This window comes from Mobula birostris, chromosome 30 (genome assembly GCF_030028105.1).
Source record: "Mobula birostris isolate sMobBir1 chromosome 30, sMobBir1.hap1, whole genome shotgun sequence".
Taxonomy (NCBI): domain Eukaryota; kingdom Metazoa; phylum Chordata; class Chondrichthyes; order Myliobatiformes; family Myliobatidae; genus Mobula; species Mobula birostris.
In genome coordinates, this window is record NC_092399.1 from 3997439 (window position 1) to 4021774 (window position 24336).

The 24336-nt window shown below is 43.5% G+C and overlaps 1 protein-coding gene across 1 annotated transcript in view; it reads left to right on the forward strand.

Moving 5' to 3' along the window:
• LOC140190600 (exostosin-1-like) overlaps window positions 1-24336 on the forward strand; it is a 343177-nt gene that overhangs the window by 165971 nt on the left and 152870 nt on the right. The window lies entirely within an intron of this gene.

A 24336-nucleotide genomic window follows, 5' to 3' on the forward strand; every position in this document is an offset into this window, starting at 1 on the left:
GTTTTTAATTTACCCGAAGGGTAGAGAAGGTGGCCATCGGTGTGGTTTTTAATTTACCCGAAGGGTAGAGGAGGTGCCCAGTGGCGTGGTTTTTAATTTACCCGAAGGGTAGAGAAGGTGCCCATCGGTGTGGTTTTTAATTTACCCGAAGGGTAGGGGAGGTGCGCAGTGGTGTAGTTTTTAATTTACCTGAAGAATCCAGATTCAGGATTTGCAACAGCTTGTTTTGGGGCCCCCACCCCCTTACACACTTATGTGTCACCAGCTACCACCACAAATGTTTCTCCACTATGAGCCTGGCTGCTTTAACTGGACCTCCCTGCAAGGAAAATTACAATGCTCTTTTTAAGTGAACTCCTGACCCTTTGCTCTTCCTGTACCACCCTGGAACCCTCTCTGCAGGTGCCCAGGGGTGTGATTTGTACCACCCTGGAGCCCTCTCTGCAGGTGCCCAGTGGTGTGGTTTGTGCCACCCTGGAACCCTCTCTGCAGGTGCCCAGTGGTGTGGTTTGTGCCACCCTGGAACCCTCTCTGCAGGTGCCCAATGGTGTGGTTTGTGCCACCCTGGAACCCTCTCTGCAGGTGCCCAGTGGTGTGGTTTGTGCCACCCTGGAACCCTCTCTGCAGGTGCCCAGGGGCGTGGTTTGTGCCACCCTAGAACCCTCTCTGCAGGTGCCCAGGGGCGTGGTTTGTGCCACCCTGGAACCCTCTCTGCAGGTGCCCAGCGGTGTGATTCATACCACCCTGGAACCCTCTCTGCAGGTGCCCAGGGGCGTGGTTTGTGCCACCCTGGAACCCTCTCTGCAGGCTGGCTATCTGGAATCATCACTCCATTTGGCACACACTCTGAATTAAGATGTGATAGGAATATTGAAGGCTTCGAATTGCCTTTCTGATGAAGACAAAGATTAAGTCTTTTGCTGTGAGCGAGTAATGACTGCTTTTGTTTATTTGACTCAGAAGGTCATTCTCTCCCAACAGGGAACAATAGGGACTTCTACTGACAACTTGAGAGCTGAAAATAAATGCATAGTTTGGAGCTTATTAGTGAGACAGACTGCACTGATGGTCATGATTAACTTTGCTAATGGGAATCCTGGAGATGTCCACTCTTGGAATGAGTATACAAGACCAGGTATCCCTTGGGAAGGTCAGGTGATGATTAAGGCATACAGAGCACTTATCAGGGCGGAGAATGTCAGACGTTGGTTAAGCCTCGCTGGAGTACGATGCACAATTCAATCACCACACTGAAGGAAGGATGTGATTGCACTAGAGAGATGTAGCACCAATTCTCCAGGACATGATGAGGGCAAACTCGGTAGGCTTGAGTTATTTTTCCCACGAGGGTAAGAGGTTTAAAGAGAGTTCAAAGAAGAACTATTTTCACCCAGATGGGTGTTGGGATCTGGAACACACTAACTGTGGTGGAGAAGTTATTCCAAGAACATCTAAGATATCTACACAAGCACATGAACTGTGAGTGCATAGAAGTTTGCAAAATTGAATTGAAATAGATAGGTTTTAGAAGGTTCCTTGGCTTCAATGAACCAAGAGTCTGCTTTGAGTTGTATGATTCTATGATTTGGAATATTCCTAAAGAATCACAACATGACTTAGAAGCAGCCTACCCACACAGTCTACCATTGTTCAAACAACATATCCGTTCTTTCTGTGTCCACCTTCCTATAACTAGGAAAACCGATGACTAACAATCTGATTCGGCGTCTCCAGATCAAACAGTCTATCCTTGCAGTGGAATTGCTTACATATTTAAAGTTAATATGAAAAGTCTTCAAAGAAATATTTTTGGCACTCTTTGTAATCCCGTGTTGCAGCTACTCCGAGAGTTTTGCTCAAAGCGTTTTCCTGGCAAGCCACGAAGGCGCCTGTGAGTTAACAGTGATCCTCACAGTATGCGTCAGGGTGGCTAAACCTTCCGAGATTGACCTGGGTTCATTAGCAAATCTTCAAAGCAATTCACACCCAAAATCAATGGAATACTAAAAGTAAATTCTGCTCATTTTCCTCGCATGCCTCTGCTCATTAATTCACAGTACGGGCTTGCAGTTTTTGATACACAGAATCTTAGAACATGAAAATTATTTGGTGATTACACCATCCCTGCTCCTTCAAATAAACTAATTATTTAGCTCCACTGTGTAACCCTAATGTACTGTGACTGTGCGGTTCTTTTTCTGAAGGAAACACAGGGAAACGGAGAGAGGGAAATTATTTTTACACTTATGAGACATCTTTTGTGACATCACAAAGCCCTATTGTGGACAAAATATTTTCATAGATGTATTAATTGATCTTAATTTCTCTCATTTCATTTTCAATTCAAAATTCCTTGATTTGCTGCATCTCAAGGATGTTGAATCTAATTTGAATCCTGGGTGGTACACTGAGTGTTCTGTACGGTTCCATTGCAACCAATGTTCATCCCTGTTTTGATCTCTGCTGATGGAGTCCCGTTTCAGGGCTCACAACCAGCAGTAGCTGCTCTCTGTGCCAAACTTCCACGCAGGTGCACCGGCCTGTCACGGTGTAAATGCAGTAAGCATTTCAACAATGGAATATCAAGGGAGCGTAGCTTTAGTTCATTTCCACAAGTAATTACATTCATAACTAAAGGCAGTGTTTTTGTGAAGTAAGTTTTAAAACTGAATACTTGGCACTACAGCCGCTGGAACACATCCAACGAGTGCAGTCTCAAAACCCACCACTGTTGCACAGCATGTGGAGTTGCTCTTTGCTGGCAGGACAGGTCTGTGTGCAAGCTACAAATGAGAAGAGTCCAACAGTCAGCTATTTTTCCCATGATGAGCTCAATCAGGATTCTTATAACCCAATTCTCCCGCACAAATTCATTTTCGAGTTTCGGCATCAGTGAGTAAAACTCCTTGTGATGAATTCAAAAGTTCAAAGTAAATTTATTATCAAAGTGTGTGTATGCCATCATATACAACCCCGAGATTCACTTTCTTGCAGGCATTCACAGTGGGACAAAGAAATACAACAGAATCAATGAAAAACTACACACAAACATCCAATGTGCAGAAGACGACGAACTGTGCAAATATTTTTTAAAAAATAGCAATAATTAGGGAAGTGCAGTGGCGTAGTGGTTAGCACTTTTTACAGCACGAGCGACCAAGGTTCATCCCCACTGCTGACTGTAAGAAGTTTGTACGTTCTCCCCTTGACCACTTGGGTTTTCTCCGGGTGCTCTGTTTCCTCCCACATTCAAAGACATCCGGATTAGTAGGTGAATTGGTCACAGAGGTGTAATTCTGTGGCAAAGGCTTGTTGGGCCTGAAGGGCCTGTTACCATATTGTATTTCTCAAAACTAAATAAATGAATACATTAAATTAAAATAAGTAATACTGAGAACATGAATTGTAGAGTTGAAGGTTGTAGAATCAGCTCTTTGTTGAGGTGAGTGAAATGAGCCACACTGGTTCAGCCGCCTGATGGTCAAAGGATAATGACCTTTCTTGAACCTGATGGTGTGGGACTTAGCTCTCCTGTGCCTCCTTCCTGATTGACATCCGGAAGAGAGAATGGCCTGGATGTTGGAGGTCGTTGATGATAGATACTGCTTTTTTCTGGCTCCGTGTAGATGTGCTCAATGATATATTCTTGAGGACTAGAATATAGAAGCAAGGATGTAATGTTGAGCCTTTATAAAGCACTGGTAAGGCCACACTTGGAGAATTGTGCGCAGTTTTGGGCCCCTATCTTATAAAGGATGTGCGGAGACTGGGGAGGCTTCAAAGGAGGTTCACGTAAATGATTCGAGGACTGAATGACTTGTGATATGAAGAACTGAAGAGCGTTTAATGACTCTGGCCTGTATTCACTAGAATTCAGAAGAATGAGAGTCGATCTAATTGAAACCTACTGGATGATGAAAGGCCTTGATAGAGTGGATGTAGAGAGGATATTTCCTATGGTGGGAGAGTCTAGGACCAGAGGACACCACCTCAGATCAGAGAGACATCCTTTTAGAACAGAGATGAGGATGAATATTTTTAGCCAGAGAGTGGTGAATCTGTGGAATTCTTTGCCAGAGGTGCCTGTGGAGGCCAACTTTTTATGTATATTTAAGGCAGAGTTTGCTAGATTGCTGATTGATCGGGGCATGAAGGGATACGGGAGCAAGGCAAGAGATTGGGACTGGGAGGAAAAAATGGATCAACCCATGGTGAAAAATGGCAGAGTAGACTCGATGGGCCACATAGCCTAATTCTGCTCCTATATCTTGTGGTACGATGGGAAGGTCTTCCTGTGATGGACTGGGCTGTATCCATCATATTTTGTAGGCTTTTCCATTGTTGGGTTTCCATACCATTGTCAGGTTGCGTGTTCACGCCCCACTTTACGGATTAGAATACAAACGATGGACATTACATATAAAGCAATAGACCAAGGCCCTATTGACCTTTCTGGTGTGTGGAAAAAAAAAATCATGCAAGACCTCTTCAAAGGAAAACAAGACTTCTTGCTGGAGCCCAAGTCCTGACTGATCCTCAACGTACGTCACTATAGCATATTATCTGAGCATCTCTTGATTTGTTTGTAGGAGACTGCTGTGTACAAATTGGCTATTCCACAGTTAATGTACTGAAATAGTACCTCATTGTCTGTAAAGTGCCTTGTTTCAGGTACTATGTAAATGAGAGATTTCATTTATACAAAGACTTTTATGGTTTAGAGCTTTGTTTTAGAATCCTCACCAAATGCCCAGGAGGGCATTGATTACCAGTGGCCCTGTTGGTTAGTTTTATTTATTTAGACTACAGGGCTTCCTGACCTTGAATGGTATTGATCCATGGCATAAAAAAGGTTGGGAACCCCTGATTTAGAGATACAGTACACGAAGCCACACCACCCAACAACACCTATTTAGCCCTAGCTTGATCACAGGACAATTTGCAATAACCAATTAACCTTCGAGCTGGTACGTCTTTGGACTGTAGGAGGAAACCAGAGCACCCAGAGGAAATCCATGCTGTCACGGGAAGAAACATACAAACTTTCATATAGAGGATGCCAGAATTGAATTCTGAACTCCGACACCCTGAGCTGTAATAGCTATCATGTTCTTCTCTTCTTTGCTCAGGACCACCACTGAGCCCCATTCTGATCCTACAGTTGATTAGAGCCAATGCTTGCACTGTCTTTGTATTGTAACAGGCAATACACTGAGGCACCACCACAACCACCCACCCCCACTCCATTCTAACCGATTTCTACAGGGGCACCGTCGAGAGCGTCCTGATGAACTGCATCGCTATCTGGTATGGAGGTTATAAGGCATCTGGTTGCAAATCCCTATGAAGGATTGTGAGGACTGTTGAGGGGGTCATTGGGGTCTGTCTTCCACCCATCAGAGAGCTGCATACGCATAGCCCTTAACATTGTCAATGAACCCCACCCCACCCCCATCCATCCAACAATTTCTTTGACCCCCAACGATCAGGCAGGAGGTAGCATAGCATTAGGACAAGAACTGTTAGGTTGGGAAACAGCTTCTTCCCCCAGGCTGTGAGACACTGAACTCTCTGCCACCCCCCAGGTCTCATCACATTTGAAGCCCCAGTAGCATTATCTTACTTTTTAACTTGTATCATATATGCACCTTATTATTTGGCAAATTTATTTGAGGTAATATTACCTTATGTGTTATGTGTGTGAGTTACAGTACTGTGTTGTGCACCTTGGTCTGGGGGAACGTTGTCTTGTTTAACGGTTTACATGTGTACGACTGAATGACAAAAAACTGCATTTGAACTTGAAACTTTCCAGTCATCCTTTTCATTATTCTCTCCTCTTCTGCTAAAACTACTCTCATTCCCAGCCTCAGTCTCCAGTTTCAGCACAGCACTGAGGGAAAGAAACTGCCCTGTGAAAGGGTTTTGAGGCCGGCAATAACTGACATCCTGTTATTAGACCTTGGAAGAGATGATTAGAGTCTTGTCCAGCTGAAGCTCATATGATATCATTGTATTTACCTCAGAATCAGGAGGTTATAGGTTTAAGCCTCACTCCAGAATCTCACATGTTACCCGGGCAACAGTGCAATGCTGATCGAGTGCCGCTCAATTGGGTCGCACTAAACAGAGGCCCCATCTGTCCTCTCGGGGGAATATAAAAGATCCCGAGGCCCTGCTTTGAAGGATATCTCACTGGGCAGCTGAAAAGTGAGAGAGTTGTTTCTGCTGGACAAGAGGAAACTAGAGGTTTGGCAGTAGTCCAGCTTGTTAAATTTTGTCTGGGACCCCAGCAACGGATTATTGTTCTGGTATACTGGGTAAAGTCAGCTGTGACATTGTGATTTATTTAGAGAAAGTGCAATTACCCAGAGCTTCCCTGTGGATGCAGGCTGCACATTACCTTTGCTTTCCCCAGGTACCCTGCTGGTAGATGTCTCAGATTATTTATTTTAAGAACATCCTGCCCATGAGGGATTTTTTGACAGGAGGTAGTTTAATTCTTCCCTCAGTAAACATCAGTTACATAAAGTACTATCTAGACTGAGGCTCGTTTTGCTTAAGAGTTACAGACTGAGAGGTGACCTGGTGAAGATTCACAGAATGGGCACCACGGCAACGTGGTGGTTAGTGCGACGCTATTACAGCGTGGGGCGTCAGAGTTCAGAGTTCAATTCCATCATCTTCTGTAAGGGCCTCCCCATGAGATGCATGGATTTTCTCCGGGTGCTTCAAGTTTCCTCCTGTATTCCAAAGGCGTAGTGGTTTGGGACATTGTAAATTGTCTCGTATTTAGGCTAGGGTTAAATCAGGGGTTGCTGGGCGGCGTGGCTCGAACTGTTGGAGGAGCTTATTCTGCGCCGTACCACTAAATAAATAAATGACATGAAATCCAGGCATATTGAGGCAGCTCAGCACCTCAAGGGTAAAAAGGATGGGCAGTACCAGAATCAGAATCGGGTTTAATTTCATCTGCCTATGTCACGAAACTCGTTGACTTGACGGCAGCAGTAAAGTGTAATGCATAGTTTAAAGACTGTGAGTTACTTGAGTATATATTAAATGAAATAGTATATAATAATTAAATAGTAAATATTATATTAAATAAGTAGTGCAAAAATAGAAATAAAAAATAGTGATTTCGTGTTCATGGGTTCAACGTCCATTCAGAAATCGGATGGCCGAGATGAAGAAGCTGTTCCTGAATCAGTGAGTGTGTGTCTTCGATCTTCTGTACCTCCTTCCTGGTGGTAGCAATGAGAAGAGAGCTTGACCTGGGTGATGGGTCCCCTTAATGATGGATGCCATCTTTCTAAGGTACTGCTCCATAAAGATGTTGGGATACTACAGAGGCTAGTGCCCATGATGAAGCTGATGAAGTTTACACATCTCTGCTGCTCATTTCGATCCTGCGCAGTACCAACCCCACCACCACCCCATACCAGATGGTGATAACTGTTGGCTGTACTCATAATGTCATACCTTGTGAGTGAATGAGTGATAGGCAAGGAAAGGATTTGTTTGGACAGAATTACAGAAGATGGTTTGTACAGTTGAAATCTGAGTCGGCTGCTATAAATATAGGCGCTGTGGAATACAAGGTGAAACTGAGGAGGAACCTCCCAAATAGTGAGGAGAAGTTGGAGCTCTCCACATATTCCTGTGGTTGAGGTGAAATGTGAAGCACCACTGAGCACACCTACATGAAACGCTGTTGCAGGAAAGCAGCATCCATAATCAGAGACCCTCACCACCCAGGACATGCTCTCTTCTCACTGCTACCATCAGGTGGAAGGTACAACAGCATCAGGACTCGCACCACCAGGTTCAAGAACAGTTACTACCCCTCAACCATCAGGCTCTTGAATAAAAGGGGATAATTACACTCACTTGCCCCATCATAGAAATGCTTCTACAACCAATGATCTCACTTTAAAGACACCTGATCTCATTATCTCATTTTCTTGTTATTTATTGCTATGAATTTATATTTGCATTTGCATAGTTTCTTGTCTTCTGCACTCTGGTTGGTCTTCCATTGATCCTGTAATAGTTATGTTCTATAGATTTGCTGGGTATACCCGCAGGAATATGAATCTCAGAATTATATATGGTGACATATAGGTATTTTAATAATAAAATTTACTTTGAACTTTGAAAAGGCAGCTAGATGAAGGAAGGGAGGGTTATCTTGATTGTGTAGCTGTGCAAAAAGGTCAGATTGCAAATGGTAGGCTGAAGAGTCCATTTCTGTACAGGATAACCCCATGGCTTCTTGAACCTGCAGGATTAGATGAGAAAGGATGAGTTAGTGGCTTGAGTGATACTGAAAACCAATTGTGTCAAGTGGCTTGTTTCTATCCTGTATAGTCTATGGACCTACACAATGTTTTTCCTGCCGCAACGTTCTCCTAACCTCTTCTTCAGAAGTTAATTTCCTAATTCATTGATTGGGGAAAATTTGATCTTCCTTACACTGTAGTTACATGATGTTCAAGTTGGAAATGGCACATTCTCAATGCTATGTAAGACCTTTATGCGTCAGTTAGGGGACTCTATTTTATCAACCATCTCTAACTTCCTCTCACTCTGTTAGTCGTTAAAACCTTCTTCCATATTTTTGTTACTTTGATTGTTCCAATGCTGTTCCCTCTGGCCTCCCATTTTGTAGTCTTCATTAATCTGAGCTTCTCCAAATCTCCTCTTTCTAGCCTGTTGTTGTCTACCAGTCTCATGTATGCCTTCAAACTTGCCCATGTTCTCACAATGCTCCAATCCTGTGACCAATTCCATTCCTGTAAACCTCCAAATCTGGCTTTGTGTACGTACATCCCCTGTTGTCCTTACATCGGCACTTGCGCCAGAAGACCATACGACATAGGAGCAGAATTGGGCCATTTGACTCATCGAGTCTGCACCGCCATTTCATCATGGTTTATCCATTTCCCTCCTGACTCCCTTCTCCTCCCTTCTCCCCAAAACCTTTCTCACCCTGACAACTCAAGAATCTATCAGCCTCTGCCTTAAATGCACTCCAAGACCTGGCCTCCACAGCCACCTGTGGCAATGAATTCCACCGATTCACCACCCTCTGGCAAGAAATTCCACCTCATCTCTGTTCTTAATGGATATCACTCTATTTTGTGGCTTGAGTCCTTGAGTCCCCACCAAAAGCAACACCATCTTCACATCCACTCTATCTAGGCCTTTCAACATTCAAAAGGTTTCAATGAGATCCTTATGGTCTGGAGTTTTCATGCACATTCTGTGTCCCTCTCGACCTCCTTTCCTCCTTACATCATCCCATGTGTTTCTCTAAATGCAAATACCTCTAAATCTGCCTTCCCAATTTGGTGTCTGATGCAGAAGAAGCAAGGGTAGGGAGACATATCAGGGAATTACAGGTCTAAAGGAAGTTAATAAGAAAAGGAGGGTAAAGCATAGAGTGGGGCAGGGGGTTACGGAAACCTGAGCAAACATGGGCTTACGTATCGTCGTTCACACCTTATTCAGGATGACCCGAAGTATTTCATGGCCATTGAAATACCTTTGGTACTTTGCTACTTTTGTACGATAGAAGCAGTATCAGACAGCTTATTCACAATAATGTCCCACAAACTTAAGGGTTACTTGAAAAGTCAGTAGGCCACTCGGCTCCTCTAACCTACTCTGATATTTAATATAATCATGGCTAATATGCCCCATTCCAGTTCCCATGAAACCCTCAATTTCCTGATCTTTCAAGTTTTTAAGTACCCCCAATGACCCAGCTCTCTGAAGTAGAAAATGCCAGAGATTCACCACTCTCTGTGAGTTGAAATTCCTGTGTGTCCCACTTTTAAACAACCATTGGAATCTCAACATCCACCCTGTCATGTTCTCTGGAAATCCTACATGTTTCAATTAAATTATCCCTTCGTTTTGAACTCCAAAGAATATAGATCAGATGTTATTAGACATTTGCAAAGCGGCAGCCCTGTCTTTCCAGGAATTAGTTCATTGAATCTCTGTTGGGACATCAGCAGTGCCACCATTTCTCTTCTTTAGAAAGCAGACCAAATTGTACAGTAGTCTAGGTGTGGCCTCTCCATTATCCTCTACAATTCTAACAATACGTCACTGTTCCTAAACTCCAGTCCTCTTGCATTAAAGACCTATATGCCATTTGCTTTCAAGATTCAAGATTGTTTAGTGTCATTTCCAGTACACTTTGCGTAGAAGAAAAATATAATGGTTACTCTGATCCAATGCAACACAAAAAGACACAATAAGATAAAGAACAATAATAATAAATAACACAATAAATATTAATACATAATATATCTTATATACATAGATTGATTGTATGTCCATAAAGTGATGCTAAGCACAGGAGTGTCTGTACATAAGGTGACTGACAGGAAATGATAACGTAGTGGTGATTGGTGGGGGTGGAGGTATTGATCAGCCTCACTGCTTGGGGAGGGTCTGCTGGCACTGGTGTGGATGCTAAGTACACGCTTCCCCGGTGGGATTGGGACAAACAGCCCATGAGCAGGGTGGGTGGCATCCTTCATGATATTGCTAGCCATTTTCCAGCACCTTGAAGCCGGCTAGGCTAGTGCCAATGATGCGTTGGGCAGTTTTGATAACCCGTTATAGAGACTTCCTTTCTGCCGCAGTGCAGTTTCCGTAACAAGCAGTGATGCAGCTTGTTGGGATGCTGTCTACTGTGCATCTGTAGAATAATGTGCATAGCCCAACTCCCTCAGAAAGTAGCTTTCCTCAGTGTTCTGGGGCCATGAGAGTTTGCGCAAGATGTTTCCACTGCTGTGCTGCTGATGTAAAGAGGGATGTGAGGGATGTGAGTTCTCCTGAGGCCGATAACCACTTGCTGTAATCACTAGCTAATCACTAATTACTTGCTGTGTCTACCTGACTACTTTAGTGACTTGTGAAGAAAAAAATCCAACTCAATCAATGTGGTTGAGTTTGATAATCCCCCCAAGGAGTGTCCTATCTCTGGGACCGAAAGCAGTGCCAGAGGTCTGTAGGTCTTGGTATATAGCATATTTATTCCCAGCTAAGATGATGGGACAGGGTTGTTCATCTGGTTATTGGGCCACACGTGATATTTCTGCCCTTCCCACCTTTCCATTTCCTTTTGCCATGATATATCTGTGGCAGGCTGTCTGTCCATTCAGTACTCTTGACAGGTTGGAGTCAATATTGTGCTTCTTCACAGCTGCTTTCAGAACTTACTTCAAATGCTTTCTTTGCCTCACATTAGTTCTGATGAAAGAAACCTTGCTTTGCGAGTCTGGAGTTTGGCATACAGATGGCCCAGTGAGGTTGTTTGAAAGTCATTGTATTCACTTTGGAGAAGCTGTAATTATGGATCTGTATTTCTGGGGGGTAAATGATCCACTATGTGAAGTCAGTGAGCACACCTTGGCCATCAGATGTAGTGTATGGTAGAGTTGGAAGCATGCATGATCCACCTGGAAACCTTGACACAGAAACCAAAGAGAAAACATGACTTCATTTCTGATCAATTCTGTTCTGGCATTCCGGCAGGAGTTGCACAAATTTCTCGGTAGCTTCGATCCCAGAGTTAGCAGAGGCTTAAGCTTCTGAGATTGAATGTGGCAACTAGTTTGTCCATTTGACATCCGCGTTGATTAACACTTGGTGGTTTCAGGGATAGCTTCTATCTCTCTTCAAAATAACAGCATGATGTCTTTTACATCTACTGGGTGGTGGGGTGGAGATATGTCTCTACCAAAGGAGGTGTAAAGCACTCCTTCCCTCCACTAGCCTGCAGGTCATCCTTGAGCAAGGTGTAGCACCTGGGTCTGTGCTGTCCATTTGTTTTTGGGTGCTTGACATGCTCTTTGATGGAATCCTACTTTGTTGCATTTTCCGCAAGTTTCACCCTGAAATGTGCATTGGTTTGGTGTATGTGAGCTCTTGCCACAATGGTAACTTAATCTATTCAACCAGGCAGGTTTCTGTTTAGAAGTAGCAATTTTGTTCACGCTCACTTTCATTCCTGATTGCAACTCAATTTTGTCTCTGGCTGCTGTTTCCATTGATGAAGCTATTTCAATTGCTCTTTTAAATGTGAGTTGTGCTTCAGTTAGGAGCGGTTTCTGAATGCTTTCTTTCAAGCTTCCACAATGATCCCATTATTGAACTGACCATGCTCAGACAATCTCTTCAATTCAGCCATGTACACTGAAATTGACTTCCCTTCCTTTTGATTCCACTTATGAAGCCTAAAGCACTCTGCAATCAACAATGGTTTCAGTTCTAAATGTTGCTGCGTTACTTTCATGATATCAGCAAAGCTCATTTTGGCTTGTTTGGTTGGAGCAGTTAAATTTCTAAGTAAACTGTATTCCTTTCCACCCAAAGCACTCAGCAAAACGGGCACTCAATTTTCATTGGCTATTTCATTTGCTTCAAAATACTCTCAATTCACTCACTATACAAAATTCAGTTATCTCTTGTGCAATCAAACGTCATCTACCTTTCCGATGTAGTCAGCCATTTCTGCTTTTTTAAAAAAAATTATTGTTATTATTACCCAGTACTCGCTGTTTGTTAGCCCATTCATTTTGTATGTCTTCTGACTATTTTAAATTCAATTGTCTCTTCCCTTGCAAAGAACACGTGCTGCAACTTTTCTTAACTTACAAGTCTCGCTGCACTTCAACAGGTAGGTAGACGTCTTGAATTTATTTAAAACTTCCTCATCGCCACTGTTATGTTTTGTATCTCCAAAGCTGAAAACTAATTGAAAGAAAACATGGAGTTGGAAATAATGTGTGTACTCTCGTTTCGTTTTTACTTTAGTGAGGCGTGCACTTGTGATGTGGTAGCATAATGACGTACGCCATTCACATACTTTTACGTTTAACCTGTTATGAATTATAACCTGTTACAAAAAACAAAGAATGCTTAATGAAACAATATTATTACAATATTTCTCAAATATTACTGAAATATTGATTACATAACAGAGCAAGACACACAAAATGCTGGAGGAACTCAACAGTTCAAGGAAGCAACTATCAAAATAAGTTAACGGTCGATTATTTTGGGCTAAGACCCTTTATCAGGGCTGGAAAGGAATGTGGAAGAAACCTCATTTCATTCTTTCATTTATTTGCATGGATGCTTCCTGACCTGCTGAGCTCCTCCAGCGTTTTGTGTGTGTGTGTGTGCGCGCGCGACTAAACCCATTACCTGGAATTGGTTTCTTTGTCATCGCGTGTTCCTTTATACCCTTGAGTACTGCAGTGAGGCTGAGAAGTTCATAGTAAGGGGCCGCACCCTCAAAATGCCCCCCTAGGCTTTGGCTTACTGCGAAGCTGGAGGGCGAGTTTTGTGTCTTGTCAGAGCTGATACTGAACCAGGCAGTTTTTAAATGTTTCTGACATTCAGGGATATTTTATAACTATTAAAGTTTTAATTAAATAAGTTAAAACAATATTAATGTCCAAGTTAAAAATGAAATTATAATACTTATGAATAATTAAAGCATTGAAATAAAACAAAATATTCTTTCTAACTAGGTAACAGTTCCAACCTAGCATGTAGGGGTTGGATATCTATTGAAATCCATTGTGTCGGGTTCATGTCTAATTCTGTGAAGTTAGATTCATAGAAAAGTGCAGCGCAGAAGCAGGTCCTTTGGCCCATCTAGTTCGCGCTGAACTATTAAACTGCCTTCTCCCATCGGTCTGCTCCAGGACTATAGCCCTCCCTACCCCTACCATCCATGTACCTATCCAAACTTCTCTTAAATGTTGAAATCAAGGTTGCATGCACCATTTATGGTGACAGCTCACTCCACACTCTCACAACCCAATGAGTGAAGTTTCCCCTCATTTTCCCCTTAAGTTCTGGAAGAATCAGGCTCTGTGTCAAATCTAGTGGCAGAAGACAACCTCCCCAATCCTCCCAGGAATCATGGCTCGTGTACCTGAAGCTTGGGAAATGTTAGCCAGCTGTGTACAAAATCATTTCCTACATCTCAGAAGTACTTCACTGGATGTAAAGCACTTTGAGGTGTCCTGAGAAGGTGAAAGGTACTATGTTAACTCAAGTACTTCCATATTTCTTCATTTCTTGTTTCCCCTCTGCCCTTTCTTTCTTTCGACTTCTCACTCTGTCTGTCTTGTACAACAGCAACTATACTACTTGGGGTACTTAAGGAGAGATAACATGCCCCAAAAATTGCTGCCAACTTTTATTGATGTCTGATAGAGAGTATACTGACACAGGGAATGACAGTGTGGTACTCTAGCTGCAGCAAGACAGATCACAATGCATGCTATGGGTGGTTACGACAGCTTGGGATGTCATTGGGACTCAACTACTAGACTGAATGCAACCTACAACTTGATGCCTTCGGCGCCCTCGTGACATCATTAAAGACCCATCTCATCCCAGACGCTGTCTGTTCAATCTCCTGCCATCTGGTAGGAGAAACAGAAACATCTCAGCCAAGACGGTAAGACTGAAAACAGCCTCTTCACGAGGGCTGTTGTGCAGCTGAATAATGCTGGTGCATGTTTTTTTTTAAAATTAAGCCGTGTCACTGGCATTGTAAATATCTGTTTTGCACAGACTGGGGTATCACTGTAATCTCGTTGCCTTGAACAATGACAATAAAGTTCTATTTTATTCGCTTCTAAGTTTTTCTGCATCCCTGACAGATTCTAAACCCTTGCTGAGGCCGGTTCACCTCCCTTACCAGATAATTAACCTCACAAGAACCCTGAAGCTGTGATAAACCTCTATCTGTCATCGTGGTGTGTTGGTAATGAGGATATTACCAAGCACTGTCGTTCCAACAATCTCCAGTCAGGTTTTCAATCTTCACTCTCATCAAGCAAGATTCTGATCCCATAGGGGTCCAGGGCTTCCAGTTTTTCTTTGCTTCATGGTCTTTCGACAATCGGCGGTGTACTGCTAATATTAGAAGAGTGAAAGAATCCACTTCAACTTGGGCTGTCTAACACTTAGAAAACAGGCATGAGCCATGCAGAATCAGGCACAGAAACCTTATTTCAGATCATAAGGAAATAAATGCTGATGGTTTTTCAGTTCATTTTTGATTGAGCAAGAACTCTGATGTTGGCTTATTAGTGATTTATCTGCAGAACTGTTGGGGTATTTGGCAGGAAACAGTTAGGTCAGCATAGAGCAACAGGATGTACTTTAACACTATTTAGTCTTAAATTATGAAGCATTTTTACCACACAGAATGTGGTAGAAATATTTTTTTTATTTATTGCTAATCAGTGTGGAATAGGCCCTTCCAGCCCTTCGAGCCATGCCCCCCAGTAATCCCCAATTTAATCCTGGCCTAATTTGAGGACAATTTACAATGACCAGTTAACCTACCAACCGGTACATCTTTGGACTGTGGGTGGAAACCAGAGCACCTGGAGGAAACCTATGTGATCACAGGGCCAAAAAGGTTCAAAGGAACATCTAAACAAGCCTGATGCATTTTGGAAACAAGTCCTGTGGACTGATGAAGTTAAAATGGAACTTTCTGGCTGCAATGAGCAAAGTCTGGAGAAAAAAGGGTACAGAATTTCATGAAAAGAACACCTCTCCAACTGTTAAGCACGGGGGTGGATCAATCATGTTTTGGGCTTGTGTTGCAGCCAGTGGCACGGGGAGCATTTACTGGTAGAGGGAAGAATGAATTCAATTAAATACCAGCAAATTCCGGAAGCAAACATCACACCATCTGTAAAAAAAAGCTGAAGATGAAAAGAGAATGGCTTCTACAACAGGATAATGATCCTAAACACACCTCAAAATCCACAATGGACTACCTCAAGAGGCGCAAGCTGAAGGTTTTGCCATGGCCCTCACTGTCCCCTGACCTAAACATCATCGAGAATCTGTGGATAGACCTTAAAAGAGCAGTGTATGCAAGATGGCCCAAGAATCCCACAGAACTTTTGCAAGGAAGAATGGGAGAAAATCCCTTAAATAAGAATTGAAAGACTCTTAGCTGGCTACAGAAAGCGTTTACAAGCTGTGATATTTGCCGGAAGGGGTGTTACTAATTACTGCAATGCAGGGTGCCCAAACTTTTGCTTTGGGCACGTTTCCTTTTTTGTTATTTTGAAATTGTAAAAGATGGAAATAAAAAGTTTTCTTGCTTAAAATATTAAAGAAATGTGTCATCTTTAACTTTATCCCTTTTGAAAATCAGTTCATCTTTTACTTGCTTAGCTATTCACAGTAACAGAAATTTTTACCAGAGTGCCCAAATTTTTGCATGCCACTATATAGCTAGGGAGCTGAAGATTTTGCACAGGACTGTAGTAATTTATAAAATTGCACCATACCACTGTTGCAAAAATAAACAAATTTCATGGCATACATGAGTGATGATAAACCTGATTCTGATGTGGGTCTCTGTTGTGGACTGAGAATGGGAAGGGGGCAGCAAGAGGGGAATCATGGTTGGAAAAAGAGGAAGAGAGAGGGGTGAGAGTGGGAAGCACCAGAGAGATATTCTGTAATGATCAATCAATCAATCGTTTGGAATTAAATCACCTTGCTTGGTCTCTCAAGGCTGGGTATATCTGCACCCACACCACCCCCTGCCCCTGGAACTCTTTCTCTGCCACCTGCCCCGCAACCCTCCCGTGGCACTCCACCCTTGCCATCCCAACATCCTTTGCTCCCACAAGGAAGTCTGCAGATGCTGGAAGTTCAAGCAACACACATCAAAGTTGCTGGTGAACGCAGCAGGCCAGGCAGCATCTCTAGGAAGAGGTACAGTCAACGTTTCCGGCTGAGACCCTTTGTCAGGACTAACTGAAGGAAGAGCTAGTAAGAGATTTGAAAGTGGGAGGGGGAGGGGGAGATCCAAAATGATAGGAGAAGACAGGAGGGGGAGGGATGGAGCCAAGAGCTGGACAGGTGATTGGCAAAAGGGATACGAGAGGATCATGGGACAGGAGGCCTAGGGAAAAGGAAAAGTGGGAGGGAGGGAAAAACCCAGAGGATGGGCAAGGGGTATAGTCAGAGGGACAGAGGGAGAAAAAGAGAGAGAGAAAGAATGTGTGTATATAAATAAATAACTGATGGGGTACGAGGGGGAGGTGGGGCATTAGCGGAAGTTTGAGAAGTCAATGTTCATGCCATCAGGTTGGAGGCTACCCAGACGGAATATAAGGTGTTGTTCCTCCAGCCTGAGTGAGTATCTGAACTATTCCTCTTCTCACTCTGTCTCTTGCAAAAATGCCATCCCCTTCTCGTAATTCCTCTGTCTCCGCCGCATCTGCTCTCAGGATGAGACTTTTCTTTCCAGGACAAGGGAGATGTCCTCCTTTTTTAAAGAAAGGGGCTTCCCTTCCTCCACCATCAACTCTGCTCTCAAACGCATCTCCACCATTTCACGCACATCTGCTCTCACTCCAACCTCCCACCACCCCACTAGGAATAGGGTTCCCCTGGTCCTCACCTACCACCCCACCAGCCTCCAGGTCCGACATATTATTCTCCGTAACTTCCGCCACCTCCAACGGGATCCCACCACTAAGCACAGCTTTCCCTCCTCCCCCCCCCCCCGCTTTCCGCAGGGATTGCTCCCTACGCTCCCTTGTCCATTCGTCCCCCCCCATCCCTCCCTACTGATCTCCCTCCTGGCACTTATCCATGTAAGCGGAACAAGTGCTACACATGCCCTTACACTTCCTCCCTTACCACCATTCAGGGCCCCAAACAGTCCTTCCAGGTGAGGCAACACTTCACCTGTGAGTCGGCTGGGGTGATATACTGCGTCTGGTGCTCCCGATGTGGCCTTCTATATATTGGTGAGACCCGACGCAGACTGGGAGATCGTTTTGCTGAACAGCTACGCTCTGTCCGCCAGAGAAAGCAGGATCTCCCAGTGGCCACACATTTTAATTCCACATCCCATTCCCATTCTGATATGTCTATCCACGGCCTCCTCTACTGTAAAGATGAAGCCACACTGAGGTTGGAGGAACAACACCTTATATTCCGTCTGGGTAGCCTCCAACCTGATGGCATGAACATTGACTTCTCTAACTTCTGCTAATGCCCCACCTCCCCCTTGTACCCCATCTGTTATTTATTTATATACACACATTCTTTCTCTCTCTCTCTCCTTTTTCTCCCTCTGTCCCTCTGACTATACCCCTTGCCCATCCTCTGGGTTTTCCCCTTCTCCTCCTTTTCTTTCTCCCTGGGCCTCCTGTCCCATGATCCTCTCATATCCCCTTTGCCATCACCTGTCCAGCTCTTGGCTCCATCGCTCCCCCTCCTGTCTTCTCCTATCATTTTGGATCTCCCCCTCCTCCTCCCACTTTCAAATCTCTTACTAGCTCTTCCTTCAGTTAGTCCTGACGAAGGGTCTCGGCCTGAAACGTCAACTGTACCTCTTCCTAGAGTTGCTACCTGGCCTGCTGCGTTCACCAGCAACTTTGATGTGTATTCTTTGCTCCCGTCAGATTTACAAACTTGCTCTCTGCTCCACGTTGACAAAACCGGCACTGTGCAAAAGTCTTAGGCTCCCCAGCTATATATATGTGCCTAAGACTTTTTCACAGTACTGTACAAGTGCTAATTCAATGGGCCATAACACACCTATGCCTAATATTTGCCTCCCGTGGGCTCACTATGGTCTAACGTGGTGATCCAGCTCCCAACGTTCTGCAAACAGCGAAGCCACAGCCGAGGGAGAGTAACCCATTAGTGGTGATTTGGCCTCGGGCAGCAGACTTAGCCCAGGCTCAAGGAGAGCTGCTGCTTTCAAAAGGCCTTGTCTTCTCCTTCTAAATATCCCCCGTCATCAGAGAAGTTTAAGAGCAGTTTCTGTTTATTTTGTTTTATTTAGAGATACAGCACCGAACAGTCCCTTCCAGCCCACCGAATTGCAACCACCCTGCAATCAATCTGTTTAGTGTTACTTACTGAATCTTTACTCCTCTCCATCGATACTGAGTATTTAAACGCTCAAAAGATAAAGAACAAAATAATAAACACAATAAATATATAAGCTAGTTTCTGTACATTGATTGCATGTCCATAAAGAGAACGTTAGGTTGTACATAGGTGACTGATGGGAAGTCATGAAGTCGTGCTGGAGTTACTGGGTGGAGGTATTGATCAGCCTTACTGCTTGGGGAAAGTAACTGTTTTTCAGTCTGGGATGTGTGTTGCTCTGGATTTCCAGCACCCGCAGGATATCTTGTGTTTATATTTACGAGGCAGTTTTGCTTTGTGCACGTGAATTTAAGATGGTGCAATTAATTAACCATTCAGTTTCAATTAGCTTTTTAGCAAAGGTAAGTGGTCCCATTGAAGTGAATGGGAGTCCACTCAATACAAGGTGCGTCCGCTCATGTTAAGGAGTCATTTCTGGAGCCAGCACTGGATCCACAGAGAGCACCACCATCTAAATCTAATGTGTCATACATCTGTGCGTGATAAGTTCGCAGGTCAGTGACAATGTGCATCGTGGAGCCTATCTGATGAGTAAGGTGCTTTCACTCAATTACACTTACTGTCCAAAACAGACCATTCCAGCCCTTCAAGCCACATCACCCAGCAGCCCCCCCGATTTAACCTTGACCTAATCACGGGACAATTTACAATCACCAATTAACCTACCAGCAGTGCCTTGTTCTCATCGCTGCCATCAGGAAGGAGCCTGAGACACACACTCAGTGACCCAGGAGCAGCTTCTTCCCCTCTGCCATCCAATTTCTGAGTGGTCATTGAACTATTTTTTTTGTTTCTATTTTTGCACTACTTATTTAACTTAACTATTTAATATATACAGACACACACACACATATATATACACACACACACACACCAGTGATATTAAACCTGATTCTCAATCCATGGAGAGGATGTTGATTCCTTACTGAGGATACTGGAATTCTGAACTCTGTCACGTGACCAGCAACAATGAATATAGTAATGAGTCAGGTTTTATAAAAACAAACAAACATTTATTAAACTTTGCTCAATATTAGTAAAAAAAGATAAACAAACAAAAACGTTAACCGGAAGTAAACTGCTATGCGACCATTTAACAAACCGCCAAACTCAGTACTAGTTCTTAAAGCGGTAAATGCAAAAAAAATTCTTAAAGTGGTAAATTCAAACACAGTTCTTCAAATGGTAAATTTGAAAGTCCAAGAGATTTATACAGTCAATCAGGAGGGACCTTCCTGAAGTAAAGATTTCCTCGAAGACACGACGTTACTGCCGATCCCAGCCGGAACCTGCCTTGTCCGCAGGATTCACGACCACGGAAATAAAACGGTTTAAAGGCACTGACCTTTTTTCTCTGTAGAATAGACTAGATACTGCACAACCTTTTCTGCTGCTTTTAGCAGAGGTTATCTCATGCAGATCACTCTTACTTGAACGAATTCAATAATGGTCGATCCTTTCCAAAACCACCGAAAGACTCCTTCAGGGTCCCGTCTTCACTCTGCAATACTACTGAAAAGATACATCAACAAACCTAGCAGCGATTGGTGAAACTGCCGACCCAAAACTTCTGTACCTTACAATAAAAAGTAAAATTCCGTTTTAAAACTATACTGTGTCATGAGATTAATACGCAGCCTAGCGGCGTATCTGACTAACGATCTAACTGAAAACTAACTGCATCACCAGGGGTCTACACTTATAAACCTGGTGAGAACAGGTCATCACATGACCTCACATCGGCAGGAAAGTTACATCATGTGACCTGCGCAAGACCATTACATCATCCTCATAAGACAATCACAAGATATCCATGAAGTATGTAACAACTCCAACACCTTAAGCTGTAACAGAATTGTGCTAACCCCTACTCTACTGCGGTGCCCAATTAAACATGAAGATGTCAATATGAACACAAACAGAATTATTTCCAGAGTGGATATCCAGTAGTGGGAAGATCAGTAACCAGCAAGCATGGATTGAAAGTAATCTGCAGCAAAATGCCAAAAGGGAGATGAGGAGATTTTGTTTTGGCACATCATTGAGCTATCTTGAGAAGGAGGTTCAGGAGCCTGAAGACGCCCTGCCCTTAAAGAACAGCTTCTTCCCCTCTGCCATCAGGTTTCTGAATAGTTCATGAACACTGCCTCATTATTATTTTTTGCAATCTTTATTTTGTAATTCAGAGTAATTTTTTGCCTTCGTACTGCACTGCTGCCGCAGAACATCAAATTTCACGTTATAAAAGACAATGATAATAATCTGAATTCTGATTTTTAACGTAGGAACCTTGCACTCTGTCATTGAGCAAGGGTTATATGTTCAGTGCTGTCTGGTAAATATTCAGCTGAGATGAAAATGAGATGATGGGACAGTACAAGAGTGTTGTGGTTGGCACAAAACTTTACAGTACCAGCGACCAGGGTTTCAATTCCCGCCGCTGCCTGTAAGGAGTTTGTACGTTCTCCCCGCGACTGCATGGGTTTCCTCCCTCAGTCCAAAGACATCCCGGTTGGTAGGTTAATTGGCCATTGTAAATTGTCCTGTGATTAGGCTGGGGTTAAATCGGGAGTTGCTGGGTGTCCCAGCCTGAAGGGCCTGTCCCCTGTTGTATCTCAATAAGTAAGTAAATAGAACAAAATTTACTGTGGAATTGAAAAGGAAAGGGATGGCAAAGCTCTAGGGTGTAGCTGAGAGTGGAACAAATTTGATGATTCCTTCATAACTCCAGGAGAGCTGTGATGGTTTAAATGGCCTCGTTCTGTGCTTTGGGATTCATGGATTCTCATCCGTTTGGAAGTTTTGTGTTTCTAAGTTCTCACAGTTGACAGATGGTTCTTTCAGTATTACTCCCTTCTGAACTAATGCTTACTCGTCATATGTTGAAGGAGAACCCAAGCGGTCAAATAAATGTGAATGCACTGACTGTTCCGAAGGAAACTTTTATTGAAATTGAAAACTCAGTAACTCCTTCAGCTCAGCTTAGTCCTGTAACCCTTCACACACTTGTGTAACAAGAATCCATCAAGCAGAGTTTTGACATTTTCAGTTTGACGCCTGGCCTCTGCAAGTTTTCAGAGGAGAAGGAGTTCAACCTTCCCTTCTCTGATTGTGTGAGAAAACATGAACTGACGTCACCCTTGACTGATCAAGCTCTAATTTAAGGTCATACTCCCTTGTGATGGACTCCACCACCTGAAATGACAACTCTCGCTGAACTGTTAATGCTTCGGGTTAGATTTGTTTTGAGGGTATTGTCTACCAGAGTTACCACACTGTGAGCTCAGAGAGCTGCCAGAATTAAGGTTTCTCCAGCATTGATTCTGACTGGCAGGTTCTCTGACTGCTGGCAAGATCACCCCATGATTTCCACTCACTTGTTGATGCAGCGTACCCAGGCGACTTGACCAGATTTTCAGCCACAGCAAGATGATGAAAATCAGCAATTAGTGTTCTATAACAACTTTCAGTGCTGGTCCAAAAAGAGATCGTCATTGCGATTTTCTCTAAAAGATCTTAAACACCAGAAATTCTGTTTTGGTCCAAAACGTCAACTCTTTATTTCCGTCCATAGATGCTGCCTGACATGCTGAGTTCCATCAACATTGTGTGTATATGTGTGTTTTGCTCAAAGGGATCTATTTCTTTGGACACAAAGCAACACATACAAAATGCTGGAGGAATTCTGCAGGTCAGGCAGCATCTCTGAAACTGAATAAACAGTCGACGTTTCAGGCCGAGACCCTTCATCAGGACTGGAAAGGAAGGATGAAGATACCAGAATAAAAAGATGGAGGGAGGTGAGGGAGGGGAAGGAGGCTAGCTGGAAGGTGATAGATGAAATCAGGTGTGTGGGGAAGGTCAATACCTGGAGAAGAAGGAATCTGATAAGAGAGGAGAGTGGACCATAGGAGACAGAGAAAGAGAGGAGGAGGGGACCCAGGGGGAAGTGAAGGGCAGGTGAGAAGAGGTAAAAGGTCTGAGTGGAGAAGAGGGAAGGAATGGAGAATTTTTTTTACCAGAAGGAGAAATCAATATTGATGCTGTCAGGTTGTAGACTTTCTTTAAGAAGATTTTTTTATTGTAATGCATTGCAACAAGCATTTGGAAGTTCTTTGTCTGCAAGACCATAAATATGTATTGCCTGAATGTGATGGAAGATTTAAAATTGTAACTACAGACAATAAATACAGGTGTGGTTCAGTGATTTCCCTGGCCCTCCTTTTTAATTTATTTTAAGTTCTGGCATTTGTATTTTTTTAAGATTGAGCTTAATTAGAATTTGGTAAAATGAGCCTGGCCTTGGCAAACACTCTTGAGTTACATTAAGGAGGACTTGAAACTCAGAAATATCTGTTTAAAGAGGCTCATCTATATTTGAGAGCACTACTGTTTACAGAAGCTCTGATTACGCATCACCTCTCTGTACTGAAGGAGCTCTTGAATCAATTACAAGAGATTGTCCTGGGTTGTAATTTCACAGAAGAGGGTAGAAACTGCCTGGCACTAGCTGATAGTTGGTCAGCCAGAGAGTGTAACCCATTCCACCTCAGATCCCTGGCATCAGAGAAGCCCAAAAGCTATTCCCCTTTGTTTTTCTGAGTACAGATATGAAATATTGGTGGCATCAGGTATGTGTAACATGAAACCTCGAGCAACATTTTGAAAATCTGTAAAGACTGGGCAAGAAAAATGGACGCCTCCCTTGCCTTCAAAATGGCGTTATCGTTTTAAATTTGAGCTGCGGCCCAGTGCTGGCATGAATCTCACCAACTGCCTGACATGACAAGGCCAAGGCTGGACCAGTCTTAAACCAATTATTCAGGGCGTTGTGGGCCTGACAGGCAGGCAGCCATCCCCACCACTCTCAGATAGTCAGGGCTGTAGGCCACTACTCTTTGGGCATCAGAGGAGCTCAGCCATGGTGGGTGAAACAACTGTTGGCTGGTTATGTAACGTGAGATTGAAAGAAGGCTTCAGAGTACACCCAGAACTAGAGGTTGCTCTTTAAAAATAAGGAATAGCATGTTTAAAGCAGATTTGTCTCTGAATAATTTTAAGGCAGAGCTAGATCCATTCTTGATAATCAAGGACTCAACCCCATGTAAACTTAGTCAGCCCAATCATGGGCACTACCCTCCCCAGCATCCAGGACATCTTCAAGGAGCGGTGCCTTAAAAAGGCGGCATCTATCATTAAGGACCCCATCACCTAGGACATGCCCTCTTCTCATTGTTACCATCAGGAAGGTGGTACAGGAGCCTGAAGGCACACACTCAACGATTCAGGATCAGCTTCTTCCCCTCCACCATCAGATTTCTGAATGGACATCGAACCAATGAA